At 46.6% G+C, this 21,898-nt stretch overlaps 1 long non-coding RNA gene across 1 annotated transcript in view; it reads left to right on the top strand.

The window, feature by feature from the left end:
• LOC140849856 (uncharacterized) overlaps positions 1-21,898 on the top strand; it is a 336,908-nt gene that overhangs the window by 280,373 nt on the left and 34,637 nt on the right. Inside the window, exon 3 of the long non-coding RNA XR_012132108.1 lies at positions 21,610-21,726. This is a non-coding gene — a long non-coding RNA (uncharacterized lncRNA). The remainder of the gene's footprint in view (positions 1-21,609; positions 21,727-21,898) is intronic.

Here is a 21,898-nt window from a genome sequence, read left to right as displayed (position 1 = left end):
ACGGTGAGAGCTTTCACCTGTTTGCCCTCGAGCCTGCTGACTCCTTTTAGCCCTGGTTCTTGGTCCTAATCAGTATTTCTTGCCATCTGTTATTATTTTTAATACTTAATTTGTTCAAATGGGTAGTAATTGTACATGGTATGGAATTAAAAATACACGACGCAGTGACCAGTCAGTGTCCCTCCCATGGTGGTGTGTCCCCCACCTGCTCCCTTCTCTCCAGACGTAGCCATTGTCACTGCTGCAGGGTAACATCTGGGAGACGATCTTGCTGCTCCTCGAGTCAGCTGCTCAGTTTCGGTTTCAAACGCTTTTTCTCACAGTCACTTGAGCTCTGATATTGTTACTCTTTCCCTTGGCGCTTGAACAACAGCCTTTAACAAATCCATCCTCTTGGGTGTTCAATGCTGGGGAAAAGTCATGTTCTCGCTGTGCTCCAAGCATCCCCGGACACAGCTCCTTACTCCCAAGCCACCGGCTTCTCCATTCATTCTCTCCTCGATGTTTCCCAGTCCGTGTTAAGGGCTCCCAGGCCTTCTCCTGGCCCTCGCTGCCTCTGGTGTCGCGGCAGCGCAGCAGCTGACAGCTGCGTCTGGGTCTTCTCGTTGAAGGCTTCTTAATCCTGGGCTCTGGCCTGTTGATTCTCCTGCTGTGCTGCCCCCCGGAGGGTCCCCACAAGCCCTGCCAAGTCGTCCTTCTTCCAGCATGGACAGTCATCTCTGCTTCCCTTTTGCTCCTTCATTTGCATCTCTCTCCGAAGGCAGCTCTCAGATCTGTATAACTCTAACCCTGACCCTTTGCTGAACCTCAGACTTTGTCCCGACTCTCTGCCAGGCAGCCCCCCCACCGTGTCCCCTGGGCTGCTGGAACCCAAGCTGAGGGTGGTCTTCTGATGTGGTCTCCACCTCTAACCTTCAGTGCTTCTGAAAATAGCGCTTTCATTCTCCCAGCCACCCTTAACTACTCCGGTCATTTTCCTCATTCCTGAGACTGGTCAATTCACCCTCCTTTTATTTCGGTTCACACAGCTGCCATTTCATGTCCAAACCTTTCTGGCCCAGCACCTGAGTGATGCCAATAAACTTCTGATTCTCCTTCAGCTCTGTGTCCTTCTCTCCAACATGCTTGACTTACCATCTTCAAGATAACATCCCCAAATATGATTTTATTGCATCATTGTCCTCAAAAGAGGTGTTTTATTTTTTTTAGCCTATATAAGCTGTTATGAAGCAGACAACATTCTGTACTTACCCTTTTTTCCTGGTTTCAACTACCAAAAGGAAATACCAGGTTACACTTTTCTTGAAAACTATATTGCCAAAAGAAAACAATTTTTTTGCCCGACACCCAAGTGAACTTCAAATGGTCCCCAACTTGCCTTTGCCATTTTATCTGTTATCTTCTTTTGATTTGGTTTTATTTTGGAAGCATTATAGTGTAGTGACTGAGTCAAAGGGCTGTGGACTCCTTCTGCCTAAATTTGTATTTCAGATCCTCCAAATACCTGATGTATCACTTTGGAGAAGTTTTTAAAGTCCTTCCAAACTTTAATTCATACACCTTTCATTAAAAATGGCAATAATGCACCTATGTTATAAGTTGTTCGGTGGATCACCTAACCCATGTAATCCATGTGAAATGTTTCACGATATGCCTGGCACATCAAAGTGCCAAATAAGTGTTCACTTGCTTGTTGTATCTTCCCAGAGATGAGCCCCCTGCTTCAGACAAACTGACACACCCACTGTCTCTTGAATAATGCCCTGTGCATTCATCCTCTATGGCTTTGTTCATAGTTCTTGGTCCATCTGAATATCCTATCAATTTTGTAAAGTCCGACCTATATTCTACTCCTTCTATGAAATGTTTCTCTGATTCTTGCTCCAGTGAAACTCTTCTGTATGATACTGTCATGATGGGTACATGTCATTATGCATTTGTCAAAAACCCATAGAAATGTATACCACCAAGAGTGAACTCTGATATAAACTATTTATGTTAGTTAATAATAATGTATCAATATTGGGTTATCAATTGCAGCCAAAGTCCTTACTAATATAAGGTGTTAACAGGAGGGTAGGCAAGGGAGGGTGTATGGAAACTCTCTACTCCCTACTCACTTCTCCCGAAACAAAAAGTTGTAGTAAACTAAAATGCTCTAAAAAAGGTCTGTTAATTAAAAAGAGATCTGACTTGTCTACATGGGTATGAGCTTCTTTATGGCTCATTTATTTATCTTCAGTCTAAGGTTTGTCTGGCTTGCAGATACACAAAGGGCACTTGTCATTGCGTGATGTGAATTCTTCTATCTTATTCAATATGAAGAGTCAACAGGCAATGTAGCTTAAGAAAAAAAGAGCATGGGCTCAGAAAGCTCTGGTTTACAGCCTGGCTCCTGTTTTTACCTAGCTATGTCAGCTTGGACAAGTTATTTAACTTTGAGCCTCAATGTCCTCATCTATAAAATGGGGGTAATTATATTTATCTGTTAGTTTGCTGTGAGTCTTGCAATGAACTGGCAGCTGCTGTCTCATTGTTAGGTGAGGCTTTCTTCATTGACGACTGATCAGCCAGAGAAGTACAAGTTCTTGATGAGGCTTTATAAGAACAAAGGGTGATCACTTTCTAGACTGAAAAGTGAGATCAGAATTGGAGAGATTAGATGATTTAGTGATGAAGATAGACACAAAGAACTTTTCACCCTTAGATGTATTATTATCCACAGTGCAGAAGCTCTGCCCGTTAGGTGAATCTGACCTCCTGGGGGAAGCTGTGCTGGTTATTAGTGGTGAGTGCAACAAAGACTTCCACTTGGCGTCTGCATCTTGCAGATACAACACCAGGGCGCATGCCCTCTATGGTCACCGTGGTGGGGGAACAGGGCTAGAAGTGGCTTCCAACACCTCCATTCACATCCCTTTGGCCAGAACTCATTCTCGTGGCCCCTAGCTCAGTGCACGGGACACTTGGGGGACAGTCTTCCTGGTGTCTAGAGAGACGAAACAGCGGTGAGCACAAGAGTCATCCAAACAACAGTTTGTGGGTTCAAAAACAATTTTTTTCAATGCTATCCAATTCTGGGCTGGTGAAAATGAGACTGCCTAAGTGCTGCTGTTTGAAAATAAAATATTGATTATTTCAAATAGTGGTTGAATTGAAAGACTTAAGAAGAGAGAGAATGGTCTCCCAGTAATTGGGAGAAAGAAGACTGGTTTCTTCGGTTAATAAATGATTTGAAGTAGGGCTTCAACATTTTAATGATGATAAAGAAAATCATCTTGTTCACCCCAGTCAATCCCAGTAGAAAATGTTGTTCTCTCAAACTGTGGATTAAAATGTCAAAAATGAAATCCATTTCCATCCACAAGTTAAAAGAAGAGAATGGTATAATGGTGTGGTTTTCCCAAAGAATCGAGGCCTGGTGTCACTTTGAAATGGGGAACCATAGGATAACTTCTCTCGTTCACACGCCTGCATACCACATTAAACGTGCAGACTCATTTTGTTCCTGGAGAGACTTTCACTGAAACAATGGGATTAACAGATGACTGGACCAATTCTCATCTCCACCTCACATCACCCAAAGCAACTACACAAATCAAAAAGAACATCTTCAGGAACCCAGAGGGCTGGAATCCTTTGGCTTATTATCATTTCAATTACTCTTATCATTTGTTTGATTTAGCAAATGTGGTCTAATTTAATTTGTAATGTTTGTGATAATACTGTTTTGGTGCTAGGTAATAATCTTGTAGCTCATTAGGTAGTTTCCATATAGCACATGTCCATCATCAAACATGCTTAATCACAGCCCAGCTTCTGGAGGGACAGAGGAGACCAGAGCGAACCTCACTGTCCCCCGCCCTGGGCTGACACAGAGTCCAGGGGCGTGACCGGACACACCAGGCAGGCCAAATGCAGCGCCCACCTCTCTCCTCTTGCACTGTTTCTTCACCTCCTCCTCTGACTAATGGTTGAAAGCAAAACCAGAGCTCCCCGCTGAGAAGCCATGCCCAGGGGGTTTGGGTGATCCTTACAAACCTCTGAGAACAGTGTCCAGCCTATTGTATACTCTCCATAAACGCTGTCATGTGCTCCCTCTCTCCTTCTTCATTGTGTCCTAGCTTGGGAAAGGGCTCCCAGGGGCTGTGCTGTGCCTTCCAGCAGTCATCAAAGGAAGAAGAAAGAAAAGGAAGCCCTTCCTGAGCACCTTTCATGGACCAAGGCTCACTGCACAGCTGTTTCAATATTTGCCCTTATCATAAGGAGCTGAGAGAGGCACGTTCGCTCCCTTATACAGATGAGGGTGCTGAGGCTTCGGGAGTTTGGGTTCCTTCCCCAAGGTCACATAGCGGCCATTGGTACAGCTGGGATTAGAACTCAAGCTCAGTGCTCTTTCTGCTGCACTCTGCTGCATGCCTTGAGAGCAAGAGGGGAAATAGATGGAAAAGTGGTCACCGCACCAGCCCCCGTTCATGCTGTGATCACAGAGGGGTGAGGCTGCTGACACCCAGCCGGCAAGAACCTGCTCATCTTTTACATGCTTCCCCCAAAAGAGCAGCGGGCCTTGTGCGGTGGCCCGAAGGTGGGGCTCCTGCTGCCTGCGGTGATCCTGATCGCAGAGCCCCCGGTGGCTGGGGCCGCGCTGAAGAGCCAAGGTCAGTAGCTGCAGCTGAAGGAAGGCAGTGCGAAGGAGCCTTCCCTCAGGCTGTGCGTCCCCCACTGCCACCCAGTCCCTGTGGGCTGTACCTGGGACGAAGGTGGGGCTTCCATCTTCGGGTGGGATGGGAGTAGGGGGGCTGTGAAGGTGAAGGTCCCAGCATGAGGGCCCCTTCTTGTTCTCCATCACAGCCCAGGCCTTGACGTGGTCAGGCAGCTCCCAGGGGATAGCCTTTCCCGAAGGACCTCTCCCTTCCTCCCGTTCCACTTCTTGTCTGCTGTCCCTGGGCCTGTGTCTTTCTGCTCTGCTCTGTTTATGCAGAGGAGAGGGGAGTGTGGCGGGGAGTGAAGGGAGTCCAGGAGGCATGGGAGAAAGGCATCTGGGCCTTTGCAGCCTCTTCGTTTCCTTCTGAAGTCTGGCTCAGATGCTGTTTAACTGCTCTGTGTTCTGGTTTGGTGGGGTTTCAGTGGCCACCTAGCTGTGACCCAGGCAAATCTCCACCGACTCCATCCCTGAGCCCTGTGGTCTCAAGAGCACGGTCACACACTGTGCCCCCTCCGGGGAGCCCTCCTAACTGCAGCTCCTAATTAGCTGCTGGGGTGGGAGGCGGAGACGCCGCTCCAGGCCAGTGTTACGCGCTCAAGTTCTGCTTCTCTTCTCTGGCCAACAGTCCCATCATCTGAAGGTGCAGAGGCTGACCAGATGGTTCTAGTCCCTCCCACCCCCAGTGTATTTTCGGATTTTGAACTTCCTCAAGTCTGCCTTATGGCCTTTGCATTTATTTCATTAAGGCTACATGACTCTGCAAAGCTATTGCCATGTTTTGGCCATTCAACCAGCAGCACTTCTAAACTGCACTAGGCCACATGGATATCCTGTAAGTTCCTGTGGGCATTTTAAAGGGTATTTCCTTTGAACTGACATTGTTCCTCAAGTGAGGCCACTTCTCACACTATTGACTTGGCCCCTAATCTGTTTCTCTGTCCTGGAGGTCTGGCAAAGGGCTCTCTCCGCTTCTAGGTACCACTGCCATCATTGATGCATCCGAGTTGCTGCAAAGCCAGCTATTGTTTACCAGCTAATCCAGTCCCATTTTATTTAATTGATATCAAGCACCTGCATGTGGAATTCTCTGCATTGGGCCCTGGAGGCATCACGGAGTTTGACATAGCCCCTGCCCCAGGGCTGCTCACCGGCTGGTGGGGACTGGATGGTGGCAGAGGTGGTGTGTGGAGGGGGTGAGGGGAATGCACACGTGACTGGAATGCCAGCCAGTCAGGGACTTTCTTTCCCACCATTCTTAGGGGTCACACTCCTTCTGGCTGTGCTGGCTATCGAGATGGGTTTTCTGGGGACCTAAAAGTTGTGCATATGTGACCACCAGGACCCTCTGTCCAGAGGAGAAGAGAGAAGCCTGTCCATTGTCCTGGAGTGGGAGCCATGGCTAATCTGCCTTTTCCACTTGTCACATTGAGGGGGCTTCTGCCACCTGTAATTTATTGGGGTAAAACCATGCACGTTGGCATAGCTGTGTGATGTGGGGCAGCAGCATCAAGTGGGAACTCCAGAGGCAGTACTGGCCCCAGCCCTGTGCTGGCTGATCCTAACCTCTGAGGCTTGGGTGTCCTCACCTGTATGTGGGGTGGCTGAAGAGCTCATTTATGAAGCCCCCTCTGGATCTGCTGTGGTCCCCAAACTGTGTTCCTCCAGGACGTCCCATCTTCACAAGCGAGGGGAAAGCCCTGAGTGACCTCCTGGGAGCTCGGTCACCTGGGGCTTCTCCTGTCCCAGGGCAGCTTCCTTCCCCTTCCCGGCACCCTCCGTGCTCTCTCGCCTTCCCCTACACCACATCCCAGGAGCCACTGTGTGCTCAGGGGACTGAACCCCATTTTCACGTGAAGTGAAGCATCTGCCACAAAACTCCAGTACACCTTTAAAATCCAGTATGTGTGATTTGGGGGATGTTTTTTTAGGATCAGATTCCTGTTTGCTTTATAAGGATAATGGTGAGGGGACTTGCATTGGCATCAGGTTCCCCAAGGAAAAGCATCACCAGGGCCCTTTAGGAGTGTCCCTTGTGACACAGGTGACATTGATGTGGATAAGCAAATGGGCGCATTTGGTGTAACCCAGCTACAGTTGCACACTGAGAAATTACAAATAAGTTATTTGGTATCTTTATAACTGGCAACTGTGTTTGTTGGGAACTGTCTCAGGTAGGGAACCACGGCTGGGGACAGTGGTACCTGCAGGGACAGTAGACACCGGGGTTTTATGTGCACGTGCATGCAGGCATGCATGTCTGTGTGAGTGTGCGTGTGTGTGTGTGTGCACGTGTGGGCCTATGTGTGGTTAGAAAGGAGAGAGGTTTTATATTATCCCAGGCTTCTAGAAAGGCCTCAAACATCAGCTTCCTCAGTTCCCCTTCTTTGGAGCTGGCCCCTCAGCATCCCTAGATGGTGGCCCCTGGCTTACAGCCCTGGAAACTCAGCTCTTTTGCAAGTGGCTCTCCAAACACACAGCCTCCCTGGAAACTTAATTGGCAATGCCTCACTGAGCACAGAAACCTGGGATATGACAGTTCTTGTTCTTTAAGTGGTCAAGGAAAGCAAGGGGCCTTGACCTGCAGCTGCTGGGAGGGCAGGGGGACCCTACTTAGAGTCACCTCTGCCTCCATAAATGTTCTAGGAGCATGAAATAGTGGCAGAGACAAATAGGTGGGGGTTAGGTGACCAATATAAGCACAACAGGCCGTTTGACAGTCTGGCCGTTAGGGTCCTGGGAGGGCAAGCCTGGCTGTACTGTCAGGGGCCAGCACTCACTGAGCTGATGAAGCAGCCTCTCTGTGGGTACCCAGGGGCTGAGTCCTGCTTAGGCCATTTCCCCATGACCCTGCCCCTTGAAGCATGTGACTGTGCAGTGTGGCAACCCAAGCACTGATGACTCTGGACTCTTTCTGGGGCAGGAGTCCACCTGGATAGCCGGGCAGCTGGCTGAGGGCTGGAGCGGCAGGAAGTCAGGCTGACCCAAGTAAAAAGAGCTGCCCGGAGGCACACGTGTGGGCCCCTCCAGGCTCTCCCTAGGCCTGGTGAAGGGGTGACCTGGGAGTGAGGGGAGTCCTGGACAAGCCTGGGGAAGAAAGGGGTGTGATGGGGGCAGAGAGAGCCAGTAGAGAGGCAGCATGAGGCTGGAGCCCAGGTGAAGAAAGGTGGAAACAGGTGGGCAAACAGTAGGTCAGTCCCAAGAAAGTGTCTCCTGAATGGTTCTTAATTTTGATATTTACCAGGGAACCCTTAGGTCAGTTCTTGGCTTTGGCATTTGCCACTGGAACGTGGGGTGGTCCCTTAGTCAGTCCCCAACTCACTGCCCCGTCGGAAACTTCTGAGTCATCCAGTCTTAGTAAATTCCTTGTGCTTTTATTATACATCCAGAGCACAGCAGGCAGGGTGATGGCCCTTCTGCTCTGCCCTTCCTTTGCCTTAGTTTTTAAGTATTCAGGCCACTTCATCTCTCTGTTCTTGTGCCAGAGGAGGAGGAGGGAATAAAGCAGGCAGGGGAGTAAAGAGGGAAGGAGACTGCTGTCCCTGAGTTAGATCATGAGCTCCAAGGATAGGTCGTACAGGGACATTGGATATTTTTTTGAGGGAAGCATCCAAGGGGAACCAAGGCTCTAAACTGGGGATTTGTAATCAGAACTGAAAAGCCGTTCTTCACGCCTTCCTCGGGCTGGTCCTCCGCCTCCCAGAGACGCTGCCGGTGCTCGTGCTCCCTCAGCTGTCAGCTCCTCCGGATTTGTTTCCCGGGCCGCTGGGCGGGCACCACCGACTCTGAGCCTCGCCATCCTGTCCCCAGGCCCCAGGGATTTCACGGTCTGGTCCGTTCTTCCAGGACAGCTGCTCCTCCAGCACTAATGCGCACCAACCCGTGACTCTCCTCAATTCATCCCTGATAATCAGTTGGTCTCTGATTCCCTCTGTTAGAGTTCTCATAAGGTCCCAACCAGAAACAGAAGCTGTACCTGTGGCCCTATCGAGGCAGGATCTGGGTCTTAGTATTTACAAACATTAGGCCAGTTTCACTTAGCCATGTGAGGGAGAGGAGATACACCCTCCTCCTCCTTTTCATTGACCATGTGGATTAATATTTATTCTCCAGGTTAGCTCTGCAGAATTCTGCAGTTAATATCCAGTCTCATCCACCCCTGAAATTCAGGCACAGGAGATTCAAAAGAATCCTCACTTCATATCACCAGCACCACCACCACCAGCATTTGTACCACCTCTGGGTTCTGCACTGGGCACACTGCAACGCAGTGCCAGCACCCGAGGCAGGATGACTGATGGGAAACCTTCATGTGCAAGGAAACTAAAGCTGATGTGACTCTAAAGCTGATAGCCCGCTGTGGAGGCAGAGCACCTTGCCCCGACGTGTCTGCGAGGGCCTGACACTGCTTTCTGGGTGCCTCCTCTCCCTGCTCTAATGCTGTCATGGAGGCCAGCTGATTAGTTCCTTCCGCTCCGGTGCATCCTGTTGTTCTCTTGCTGCAAAAAACGTTCAGAAGACAGATTGCACTGATGAGCGCATTTCAGAATTTTGTCTGTTTACTTCCCTCTGCTTCCTATTTTGTGCTGGCGGGTGGTCTTACACTACAGGCAATGCCGACAGCTCCTTCCTTCAGTGGCTCCCACCCGTAGAGAGTGGGAGGAAAACAAGACATTTCTCCCCAGTCACAGATCCTGCAGTGCCCTCAGTTGAGTTCTGATTCCAGGACTGAGAACTGGAGGTAGCATGCTCACAATTCTCACTGTCAAAGAGAGGAAGGAAATGGGGACCCAGGCTGGGCTTATGAGGCCAAGTGTTTTGCACACCCTGATTCCCACCCTTGAGCACAATGCAGCCCAAGCCATCCCTTGAAGCTCTGGAAGACCCAGATGCTAATGAAGCTTCATGAAACATTGCCTACAAATTGGTGAAGGGCTATAGGAACCCACCAAAAGGCTTATTCATCTATAGATATCCTATGTTTTCACTGGCCTCTCCTATTCTGGACAGTGCCATTCAGCCTCTTCAAACAACAGGCAGCGTCCATCCAGCATGAGCATTGATGACACACAGAACCTTGGTCTTAATGGGGAGGAAGGAAACTCCCTTTTTCTAGACCAGTGCAAGGAGAAATGCCCAAGTGTTCCCTCCACTTAAGGGGGCTAGAGGTTAGTTTATTTTGCAACTAAAATAGAATGGAGTGTACTATATGGTTCCATTTATATGAAGTTCTAGAACAGACCAAGCTAATCTATAGCAGAAAAAGAAATCAGGATGGTTTTTGCCTTGAGGGGTGGGAATGATGGAATTGATGAGGAAAGGGCATTAGAGAATTTTCTGGGGTAAAGGCAAAGTTCTGTATATTGATATGGATTTGGGTTACAACAGGTATATGCATTTGTCAAAATTTAGTAAATATATACTTAATATTTGTGCATTTCATTGTAGGTAAATTTTACCTAAAAAATAAAAAGAAATCTCTAACAAATCTTGAAATTTGGTTAATGACATACTTGCTGGAGTATTTGGGGAGAATTGTTGGCACTGCATAAAAAGTAAGATGAATTAGAGAAGTTATTCTATGGTTCCACATGCAAAAAAAACAATCATGGTATCAAGTCTTATGTTTAAGTCTTAAATTCATTTTGAATTAATTTTTGTGAGTAGCATAAGATAGGGGTTCAATTTCATTTTTCTGCATGTGGTTATCCAGTTTTACCATCATCATTTGTTAAAGAGATTCTCCTTCCTACAGTGAATATTCTGGGCCTTCTTGTGTACTGTTAGTGGGAATGTATATTGATTCAGCTCCTATGGAAAACACTATGGAGTTTCTTCAAAAAATTTTAAATAGAACTACTACATAATCCAGCAATTCCACTTCTGGGTATTTACCCAAAGAAAATGAAAACAGGATATTGACTAGATATATGTACCATGGAAACAACCCGAGTGTCCATCAGTAGATGAATGGATAAAGAAGATGTAGTATATATATATATATATATATATAATAGAATATTTTTTAGCCATGAGAAACAAGGAAATCTTGCCATTTACAACAACATGGATGGATATTGAGGATACTATACTAAATGAGATAAGTCAGAGAAAGACAAATACTCTGATATTACTATATGTGGACTCCCTAAAAGCCAAACTCATAAAAACAGAGTAGAATGGTGGTTACCAGGGGCTGGGGGCAGGGACTGGGGAGATGTTGTTCATGGGTACAAGCTGGAAAATGGTAGATAAATAAGTCCTGGTGAGCTGCACAGCATAGTGATTATAGACAACAGTTCTGTATCCTGACCCTCAAAGTTGCTAACTAGATCTTGATTGTTCTCACCACAAAAATAAATGATAATTAAGTGACAAGTTAGAGATGTTAGCTAATAGCACAGCAATGATCTTATTGTAATCTATAAATGTATCAAATCAATATGTTGTACACTGTCAACTTTCACAATGTTGTATGTCAATTAAATCTTAATAAAAAGGAAAAGTAAATAGTAAAATGAAAAAAATAAGATGGGTTGATGGATGGGTAGAGGGATATAGGTAGATGGACAGAGACATGATAATGCAAGTATAGGAAAACATAAATGGAAGAATTCCGTTAGTGGGGTATATTTATGTTCACTATAAAAATCTGTCAGCTTTGTATTATGTATGACTGTTTTTCCATAAAAAAACAGACAAAGTAAGATGGGGCAACTTGAGGTAAAAGAAAGGTTATTTTCTTTTCTTTTTCATTTTGTATATCATGGCTGAAACAGTTCTTAAATTCATAATTATCCCAGCTTCACTGGATTCAAAGGGTCAGATGCCACAATTTTATTTTAAAACATCAAGTGCCAACAGTACACTCTGAAGACAAAACTTTCTTCTCATGAAGGGATGAATGTATCTGTAACCTAAATAAATCCCAAAGCCCCATGTGGCTCATTCATTGTAACTTCCAAGTCAGAGAAATTAGGGAGGTGATGATGAAGACGGCGCTGCTGCCTGCGGCAGAGCAGAGCGTTTGAAACAGGCTGTTCTGTGTGCCATTATGTGAGCCCACTGGATGAAGATATCAAAAAAAAAAAAATCCCTTACGAAGCTGAGAAATTCATCTTTATCTCAATCTCAATAAGTGACTTTCCTAAGAAACTGGAATCATTTTCGAGCAGTGAGAGAATGTCAATACCTGACCAGTTCAGGGTCATTCAGGGTAACTGCTCTGCCCCTCTGGCTAAACCTGACCTGCCTACGATCCCTTTCAGGGTGACTCCGAGAGCCAAGCTGTCAGGGAGAAGTCGTGCTCTTTGCTCTTGCTTGAGTCTAGGATAAAGTTTGTAATCAGAGGTGCAGTTGAATTTTCTGCACCTTAGGTTCAAAATGAGTCTTGATAAGTAACCCGAATAAATCTTATAGCCCACCCCTGACTGCATAGCTCAGTCTTTGTATAGAACTGCATTTAAAGAGGTAAAGATGGGCACCTGTCAAATGGCAGTTTGAAAAGAATTACACACTACTTTTGCTTGCATCTCTTGAAGAACATAAAAGTGAATACAACCTCAAATGGAGAGCAACCTCTTCTTCCTCTGTCCCACCCTTTTGTATCAAACTTCTCCAGAACTTATACACTAAGCCTCCAAACTCTCTCTCTCCAGCCATAAACCTTTTGACTTTTCTCACTCTCTCTGGCTTTCTCTCTTTTTTCTAGGTTTTTTATTATGTATATAATCTTAGCCTTTTTGGCCAAATCCGCCTGCTTACTCCTTGCCCCTAGCCTCTTTGATTCGAATCAACCATTCTCCTGATTACATCAAAAAGACCTGAGGATCTTGCTCAGAATTTCTTCTTCAGAGTTTATAAGTGTGCATAGGGTGGATGTGGGGTGGGGGAGAAACAGACACAGGTTTGGATGACCAGAAGGCTGAGGGTCAAGAAAGAGATGGTAAATTATTTATCAATTTTATTCCTATTATATGTACAATTTGGCTTTCCAATACTTTGCACATGCTAAGCATTCAGTTACTGTTCCTTCCCTCCTCAGCTCCTTTCTCTGCCTGTACTTGTTTTAAGGTGAATCTCTCATACTGTATATTAGTTGTTCAGTTTCTGGAGATCTTTTTGTTCAAACAATTTTCCTGCAACTGTTCCACCCAAACTCCTGAGGCCAAGCAGAATGACCACAAGCAGTTAGGGGCCTCTCCTCCTTTTTCTGAGAAGCCCAAATCAAGTGCATGGATGTGGGTTTAGGGAGAAGAGCATCATCTCTCTCCACTAGCTGTGAGCTGATCAGAGTGGGAGTAAAAGTTGTTGCAAAAAAAGGAAGAATTTATTTGGCTGTCAAATAATGAGCAAGATAAAACGCCCCTGATATGAGAGTCCAACATTCTTTTGATCAGGGCTGAATTGTCTGCATGGATGCTGACTCCCAGACTCAACATCAGGATCTTACAGCTAATGGAATAGGAAAAGGATAGATGGTGGGGGGTGGGCAAGGCCTCTCTCCTTGTTTGTTCTGTGAGCCAAACCATGGGCCTTAGTCTGAGTGATAGTTTTCAATTTTTGGTGAGGAAACGAAAGTTCCCAGCAGCCCGGAGAAGATCAGGCTTTGAATGGGAGTCATTGGAGCTGCCCATTGTATTGGATTTCCTGCTGGTTTTCCTTTAGTGCCAGCCTCCAGTCACCCACTTGCAGCTCAGAGCCATTCTCTTTTTCTTACAGCGGAGATGGTTTGTAGTTAGTTGCTGCAGTGAGATAGCTTGGTGCTGGAGAGGTCATGGTGGTAAAGGAGCCAGAAAGCCTCTGCCCGCTGATCATCCCTAAATCAAGGCAACCTGAGCCGGCATAGGGCAAAACCTGCTATGGTTTGCACCAAGAAGGCCATCCAGGCTGAGAAGATGGACACTGGTAGGCTGGTAATGCCAAAATAGACTGCAGGTGTACCTCAGAAAATACAAAGGCATGGAGAATGACAGATCGGGCTAACTTAGAGCAGTCTGTAGGCAGAATCCAGAGGAGGCATGGTTTTGGCTCAGATGGTGAGAAAAGAAAAATTATGGCTAAGCAGGGCAGCCTTGGAGCCCAAACAGAAAGGATTTCTCTTCCCCTGGAAATAGAAGAATTTTTAGAGACGGTTCACTAGGGCAGAGGGAAGTAGAAAAGGCAAATTAGGAAGGGGAAGCTGGAAATGGCGGTGAAATCCAATTTATATGGTAATCCGTGCTAAGCTAATGTGGGCACATGCTTTGGCTGGACCCACTGATTCATCGGTGTACAGTGTGTGTCCTGACAGCCACACCTGCCCTCAAAAGATGAGCTACTGTCCAGATGGCCCTCAGCCAGGCTTGGGAGCACTTCAGGAGAGGGTCTGGGGAGGACATTGAGCTTTTGGAGTAGAAAATCTTGGCAGCATTAGTGGAGGGACTAGAAAGTTGTGTCAAACTGGGGAGAGGTGTGTGGGGGCTGCCCAGATCTAGTTGGCTTGAGTCTACCACCCCCATCCCATCCTTACACCTGAGGCAAGGGGGCTGAGTGCCAAGTAGCTGGGGTTTGGCAGGGGGCTTCCCCAGGAATCTGCACCCTCTTTTAGGTTGTTAGATTAGCAGAGTTCACTAACAGTTCAGGAGCTCACTTGAGTGATAGCGGGAGAGGTAGGTGGGGGAAGGCAAGATTTTCTGTTTTCTTTATATCAGAACCCTTTGATTTCAGTGAATTGTTTCCCGAAATGTTCTTCAATTCACTTTCAGTGTCCTCAACCCTGTCCTCTTCCTCCCTGAGGTCAGGCTCCCTTCGTGCCCTCTGCAAGGCCTGTGGCACTTTTCAACCACCCCTCCTCTGGGCTCCCAGCTAATGCAGTAGAGGAGACTCCCCAATCCCCCTTTGTGGGCCCGCTGGCCCAGGCAGGGCAGCGCGGCCTGCTTCCCAGGCTTGCTCAGAGCAGGCTCCTTCTCTCCACCTCCAGGGAGGGGTTGCCCTGGGAGACAGGGGAGGGGTGCTGAACAGCCACCAGACAACGGTACTCACCAAGGGTGGCAGAACTCGGCCCCTCAGTATTTATGAGCACAAGCTCTAATGGGAGGAAGGGAAGGAACATTAGCAGCAGTTTTCTTCTGTGTCTTTTGTTTTGTTTTGTTGAGGGGCACAAGAAGAAAAAAGGAGCAGCAAAAACAGTTTATGGCACTTAGCTGAAGTTAGGTGAGACGAGGAGGGCTGAGGGGCCGTCAGAGGCAAAGAGGAACTTGGCGGGAAGGCCTCAGACTCTCACACTAGGGCTTTGCTGATGCCCCCTCCTCCTGCTGCCACCTCCAGGATGGGGGGCCCCCTGCCATTGCCTTTCAGTCTACTTCAGCAGGTAGGTGACAGGGCAAAATGGGCAAACAGGAGAGAGAAAAGCTCCGGGGAACATAGTTGGGGTCAACACAGGGACCAGAAGTTCTACCACCTGGCTTGCCCCAACCTAAGGCTTTGAGCAAGGTCTTGACTTCTCCCAGATATGAGGACCTGACTGCATATGGGTGGGCAGAGGTCGGGTTCTCTGAGCTCTGGGGTGATGGCTGATTTTCTCTGATGTGGCTTGATCTTTCTCAATTCGAACTTATCCACCCTCCGAGGTACAGCTCCAGTCTCAGCTCCTCTGAAAAGTCTTTGTTACTTTGGCCCCATCCATGGAGTCGTATGGCAATTATACTTCGTCTACTTCAGCAGTTAGTCATGAAATGTCTCGTAGCATTGCTTTCTGCCATCATCAACACATGAGTAAGTCATCTGTTTAACTCCTGCCACATTTGTGGTCTAGTTAGTTATAATGTCCAGATTATAACTCTGAAAGGCAAAGCCTGGGACTTCTATGGTCTAGATTTCAGCTCCACCCAGAACAGTGAAGCTCTTAGATTTGGTGGGAAGGTGGAGCAAATGCAGATGCTGTGTATGGCACCTCCTCCATATAATTTCTGTTCCTCCTCCTGGAAGGGTGGGAAGACTGGAAGCAAGATCGCCTTTTACAGCTGTCTCTAAGGTCTTTAAGTCTTTGCTAGGAGAATGCCCTGGGCTGGCAGTGGGGGCATGGCTGTCCTGGACGACCCCATCCACCTCTTGCACCCCTACCCTGTGTTCCCACACTTCTCAGTGACAAGGGCTGGGAGGGCTGCCTCTCCCACAGCCTCGCCCCTAATGGCACATCCATGCCTGGGAAGTTGGCTTCATTTTGTATCTGCCTACCACCCCCACCTGCTCAATCAAGCTGTTACCTTGATTTCAGAGGGCAGAGTTGGCCTTTCAGGGAAGTTGTATAGAATAGTCTATATGATTATTATATCAATAATTATACAAAGAAAAAAAGGGAAGAAGAAACTTGCAGACAACTCCCAAGATTTTCAGGAACACAGTGTGAACGAGGGAGCTCCTAGCACAGAGGGGGAAAAGCTGCTGATGCAGGGGAGGAGCCCAGGCCTGAGCCCATGAGGGTGGCGTCCACCACCACCGGCCAAGTGCAGATTGAGTCCTGAGAAGCAGCAGCGCGCTCGTGATCCGGAACCGGGCCCTGGGGCAGCGCGGGGATGATGGAGCACTTTGTGCAGACAGGCCCTCTTCTCCTTTCACCCCACTCTCGTCTTCGATCTCTTTTTTCTTGCCCGGCACTGTCATTCTTTCTTTTGAGAAAATGCTCCCTGCCAAACCCTGGGCTTTGACAAATAGCTAGATAGGTTTTGGGTCTTCACACTGTTGTTTACTGAGTTCAAGCCTGTGTCCCCTGAGACCACTGAAGTGCACAGTGCATCACAAAGGGCTCTTGGGCTGTCCCTGGAAAGGAAAGAGTTGGACTGTGGCAGTGGCCGCCCCTGGGGGTGGGGAGGAATTGATGGCTGGGGAACATGGGTAGGATGGAGGCCCTTTGGTGCCTCCTGAATTAGGTGTCATGTACATACCTTGTCTGGTAACAACAACAATAATAATAAACAATTATATCACAGCCCAGGGGCAGGAGGGAGGTGTAGTCCCCTCTCAGCAGCAGGGCCAGACATGGGGTCTCTGCTTGGGTCATATTCCAGCTCCCTCGTGGCCCTGAGTCAGCTCACCCCAGTGGGTCTGCCAGACTCATTCAAGGCAGAGGCATTTCCGCCTCCGCTGTGTATTCAGAGGTTCTGTTTTCCCTTTGCTGAGAGAGCCTTGGAGTGCAAGCAGACAGCATCTCATTTGTGAAGCCTGAACACCAACAGCAATAATATAATGGCCCAAAATTATCTGGGAAAGGAGAGAAAGGGAGGAAAGAAAACCCCATCACTTTGCTCTGGCTGTGTGACGTTGTGAATTTTCTATTTGGTATGTCTCATTTTCCCCAACCCTTGAAGTGGCTGTTAAATGAGAAAGTGACCTATATGCATTCTAGAATGGGAACTTACGGAGAAGAGCAGTTTCTGTCTGTTTTGCTCACTGCTGCCTCCAAAGCTCCCGGAACAATTTCTAACATGTAATAGGTGCTCAAAAAAGAATGAATTAAGCTGCAACAACAACAACAAAAGAAAACACCTTGCCGGTGTTCCGAGCCCCATCGGTGTGTTCTGGTGACACTGTTGCCTCAGGGGGCCGGGGGACCTCCCAGGGAGGCCAGGAGCCAAATCTTTTCTGATTAACATTGCGTGGCTCTGAAGCGCCCTTACACAGGTTGAATACTTGGTGAGGATATCCAGACGCAACTCCCGTTTGGGGCTGCATTTGGTTGGAAGGAACCCTGAAGCAGATGCCAATATGAGAGCATTGTAGGAAACACAAAGAATATCCCAAGAATCAGTAGCCCTCGAGAGGATCCTGGAACAATGGCCACGTCACCTGCCGTCCTGCGATGGGTCTGTCCTGGAGGAGGGTGGGCAGGGCTGGAGCGAGCACTGCCTCGTTGATAGTGCTCATTGGGTTAACCCTGCCCACATGGCTATCGATGGTCCCTGACTTCTCTGCAGATGCCTATCTGAGCGTGCCTTCTGCTCCCCAGGGATCCAGTGGCTGAGTTGATGCCCTCGCCGCAAAAGAAGCTGAGGAAGTATCTGGCATTCAGCTTCTAGGTGGGAGGGAAGCTCTGCTTCCCAACAAGGCTCATGAGGTGGGGGATCCCTAAAACACAAGAAGAGGACATGATGTGCACTGACACCACCTCTGTTCAGTTTGTGCTGGAGGTTTCATTCTTTCAGTAAGGCAAGGAAAAGAAAAGATGGAAGTATTGAAAATGAACAAATAAAACTCTTCATTCACAGATGTAATGACTGCATATATTAACACCACAAAAGAAGCTACAAACTATTAAAATTAATAACTGAATTAAATAAGTATCAGTGTTTGCAAGGTCGATATACAAAAATATCATTGGGTTTCTCAATACTAACAACAAACAATTGAATAATGAGATTTTTAAAAGGCTATTTTCAAGGAATGTAAAATGGTGCAACTGCTAGGGAGAATAGTATGGAAGTTCCTCAAAAAATTAAAAAAAGAATTACCCATATGATCTGGTAATCCTGCTTCTTGGTATACATCCAGAAGAACTAGAAACAGGATCTCAGATATTTTCATACCTGTGTTCTTTGTAACATATTCACAATAGCCAGAGGTGGAAGCAACCTAAATGTCTATTAGTGGATGAATGGAAAAAGAAAATGTGGTATATACATACAGTAGAACATTATTCAGGTTCAAAACAGATGGAAATCCTGTCACACACATTACAACACGGATGAACCTTGGGAACATTATACTTTGTAAAATAAGCCAGTCATAAAGACACAAATACTGCATATTACCATTTATATAAGGTACTTAAAGCAGTCAAGTTCATAGAAACAGAACATAGGAAGTGGTTACCAGTGGTTGGGAGGAAGAAATGGGAAGCTGTTCAATGGGTAGAGAGTTTCACTTACGCACTATGAAAAAGTTCTCAAACTCTGTTGCACAGCAATATGCATACAGTTAACACTGCTATAGTGTACATTTAACATACTTAAGATAGATTTTATTATGTGTTTCTTACCACAACAAAATGCTATTTCGAGTAGTGTCAAAACTATCAAATAGCTAAGAATAAATCCAGTGAAACATGTGCAAGACCTCTACACTAGGAACTATAAAGCATTGATGAGAGAAACTGAAGAAAACATTTTAAATGTTACTGTAGGGCTATAATTAAGATGGTGTGGTGCTGGTGCAAAGAAAGACAAATGGACCAATCAATGGGACAGAATAGAGAATCCAGAAATAGACGCACACATATTCAGTCACAAGATTTACAGCAAAGGCCCCACCCACTGCACTTCAGTGGGAAAAAGATGTATTTTTTCAATAAATGGTACTGGAGCAATTAGATGCATGTATGGCAAAGTGAGTTTTGTCCTCTACCTCATGACCATACACAAAAATTAATAGCTGGTAGAGCATAGACCCGACTGTGAGAGAGAAAACAGCAAAGCTTCCAGAAGAAAACATGAAGAATATCTTCATGGCTTTGAGGAGTTGCAAAAATTTCTCAAATAGTACACAGAAATACTAACATAAATGAGGAGAGTAATACATAGCAGTACATTAAAGTAAGACCTTTTTTCCATCAACAATCATCCTTTAGAAAGTGAAAAGGCAAACAATGGACTAGAAGAAGATGTTCACAGTACATCTAATAAAGAATCTGATTTTTTTTTAAGAGGGCCAAAGAGTTAACAGGTCCTTACAGAAGAGGATATCCAGATGGCCAGCAATGATAGGAGAAGGTCCTCAACATCATTATTCATCAGAGGAATGCAAATTAAAACCACACTGAGACACCATCATATACCCACCAGAATGGCTAACGTGAAAAGGGGACAAAACCACATCTGTGAAGATGTGGTGCCACCTGAATTCTCGGATATTTCTCATGGACATGTGAATTTGCTCAAGCACTTTGGAAAACTATTTGACAGTGTCTGCTTAAAACCTAAACAGATGCCTATTCTATGATCCAGCAATTACCCTATTAGATACTTACCTGAAAGTGATGAAATATGTGTGCACCAAAAGAGCTGTACAAGAGTATTCATGGCAGCAGTAATACGACACAACAGTAAGAAAACCCAGTGATGCCAGGCCAGGCCATGGGCGACTGTCACAGACATCATACTGAGTGTCTGATTATGTCTGAAAAACTAGAATATACACTGTTTATCCCCATTTATTTGAAGTTCATGGTAAATCAATCTAAGGGGATAAAAATCAGAAGAGTAGTTAGCTTGGTGGTTGGGAGAAAGTGTTTACTAGGAATGGGCATAAGGGAACTTTTTAGGGAAATAAATGTGCTCTATATCTTCATCTAGTTGGTAACATACATAAAAATTCATAGAGCTATACTCTTAATATTTGTGTACTTTATTTACAAAAAGCATACCTCACTTTCTGAAAAAGGGAAAAAAGCTCAGAGTTCAGTAGAAAAAATAATGGTGGCTATCCATCAGGTCATGCAAACAGTAATCTTTGTTCTAGTAGAGGGCATGGAGAAAGTGCTGGGGTTATTTGGTGAGTCGTAGGGCAGTGCGAACTCAGTCAGATCCCCCCCAAGTGACCCCTGGCCTGCGCCATCACATCCCACGCTGGAATCCAGGGATCCAGGGTGGATGGAAAAACCTCTTAAGACTAGATGATTGAGCCCTAGATTCCCGGCTGTTGAGAAGCACTTCCTGGAACGGCAAGGCCTCTACAGCTGCTCCCTTCACACACATGTGCTCAAGTTCAAGTGCAGGCATGCCCATGGTATTTCCCAGAGAAGCCCTGTATTTACTCTGAGGCATGGTTGGGTACAGGCCAAAGTTGGACTAGGTCAGAGGGCTTGGTCAGAGCAGCGTCTGGATTGGGGCAATACCCTGGGTGGTATATTAGGCTGTCTTCCTGGGGTTGCAGGCCAGAGCTGTTCAAAGTGTGGTCCCTGACTGGAGCCTTTGTCCACCAATTGATCTTCATCCATGATAATACAGAATGCAAATGAAGAGAAGGTGTTGAGCAACTTTTATAGTTATTAGAAGGAGTACTCTTATGCCTTTTGAGTTTACGTTATAAAATTGGGACATGTATGCTGTAAATCCTTTTCATTTTTCATTTCATTTTTCTAATATGTTTTCATCATATTTTACAAAAACATGGGACTGTCTTGAATTGGACATTTTTACAAAGAGAAACTCCACAGACAGCTTGAGGAGCATTTTCTTACACGCTCAGAGGGTGTGTCCTAAAAGGAACATATGGAGGTGCTCAGATTAGGTCTCTGAGAAGTCAGGGGCTGCTGCTTGCCTGCACTTGGCAATTTTTAGAGTCACTGAGCAAAACAGCCTAATTGTAGTTTCCATAGTTACCAGCCACCACAGAGGAGAACATGAGCAGACCTTAAAGGGAAATGCCAAGCACGCGTAGATGTCAGAAAGGTGGGGGAGGACACTGGGTGCCTGCATAAGTCTGGGCCAGAGAGAGTGACCTCTACTCTGCCTGGCTGGAGCTATTAGCTGTTGCATCTATCTCAGGGGCAGATGCCACATCACTGTTGTAGCTTCCCATGAAGGACGTGAAGGATAGGCTGACAAGAGGCCTTCAGCATAGTTGGCAGGATGGATTACCCTTCAGGGGTCCCACTCTCTGGCTCTGTCCCAGTGCCAGCTCTGGGAGAGTCACCCTCTTTGTTCATCATGCAACCCACTGTGGGCATCTGCCCAGAGCAAAGTTGGCAATAAGGGAGAGATGTCAGGAAAGTCCCTGTACCAGTCCCACCACCTTCCTGCTCAAGCTTGGGGCGAGGACTTGAGGCCGGCCTCTGTCTCACTGCCATTGACTGGGGTCAGTGCTGTAGGCCAACCAGCCATCCCAGGTGTCTGTTCGTTTGCTCATGCCTTTGTTCATTCTTCACTCCACAGACATTTCTGGAACACTTGCTTGTGGCCAGACACTGTTTGAGATGCTGATGACACGGCAGAGCCCAACCAGAAGAGGTTCCTACCTCCATGGAGCTTGTGTACTAATGGAAGAGAAAGGTAATAAAAGGCACAAACCTGAACTACTGCATCAGGCAATGGTACATTCCGTTGGCCTCAGGGTGGTGCATTGGGCCAGGAGGGGCTATGGTGATGGTGGCCACATTTACACACAGATTTTGGTATCTGAGGGACATGAAGGGCAAAATCATGGCCACAGAAAGGACGCTGG

Source organism: Manis javanica, chromosome 6 (assembly GCF_040802235.1).
Source record: "Manis javanica isolate MJ-LG chromosome 6, MJ_LKY, whole genome shotgun sequence".
Classification (NCBI taxonomy): Eukaryota; Metazoa; Chordata; class Mammalia; order Pholidota; family Manidae; genus Manis; species Manis javanica.
Note: the sequence above shows the minus strand (reverse complement) of the source record. Positions and strands in the feature narration are given on the sequence as shown.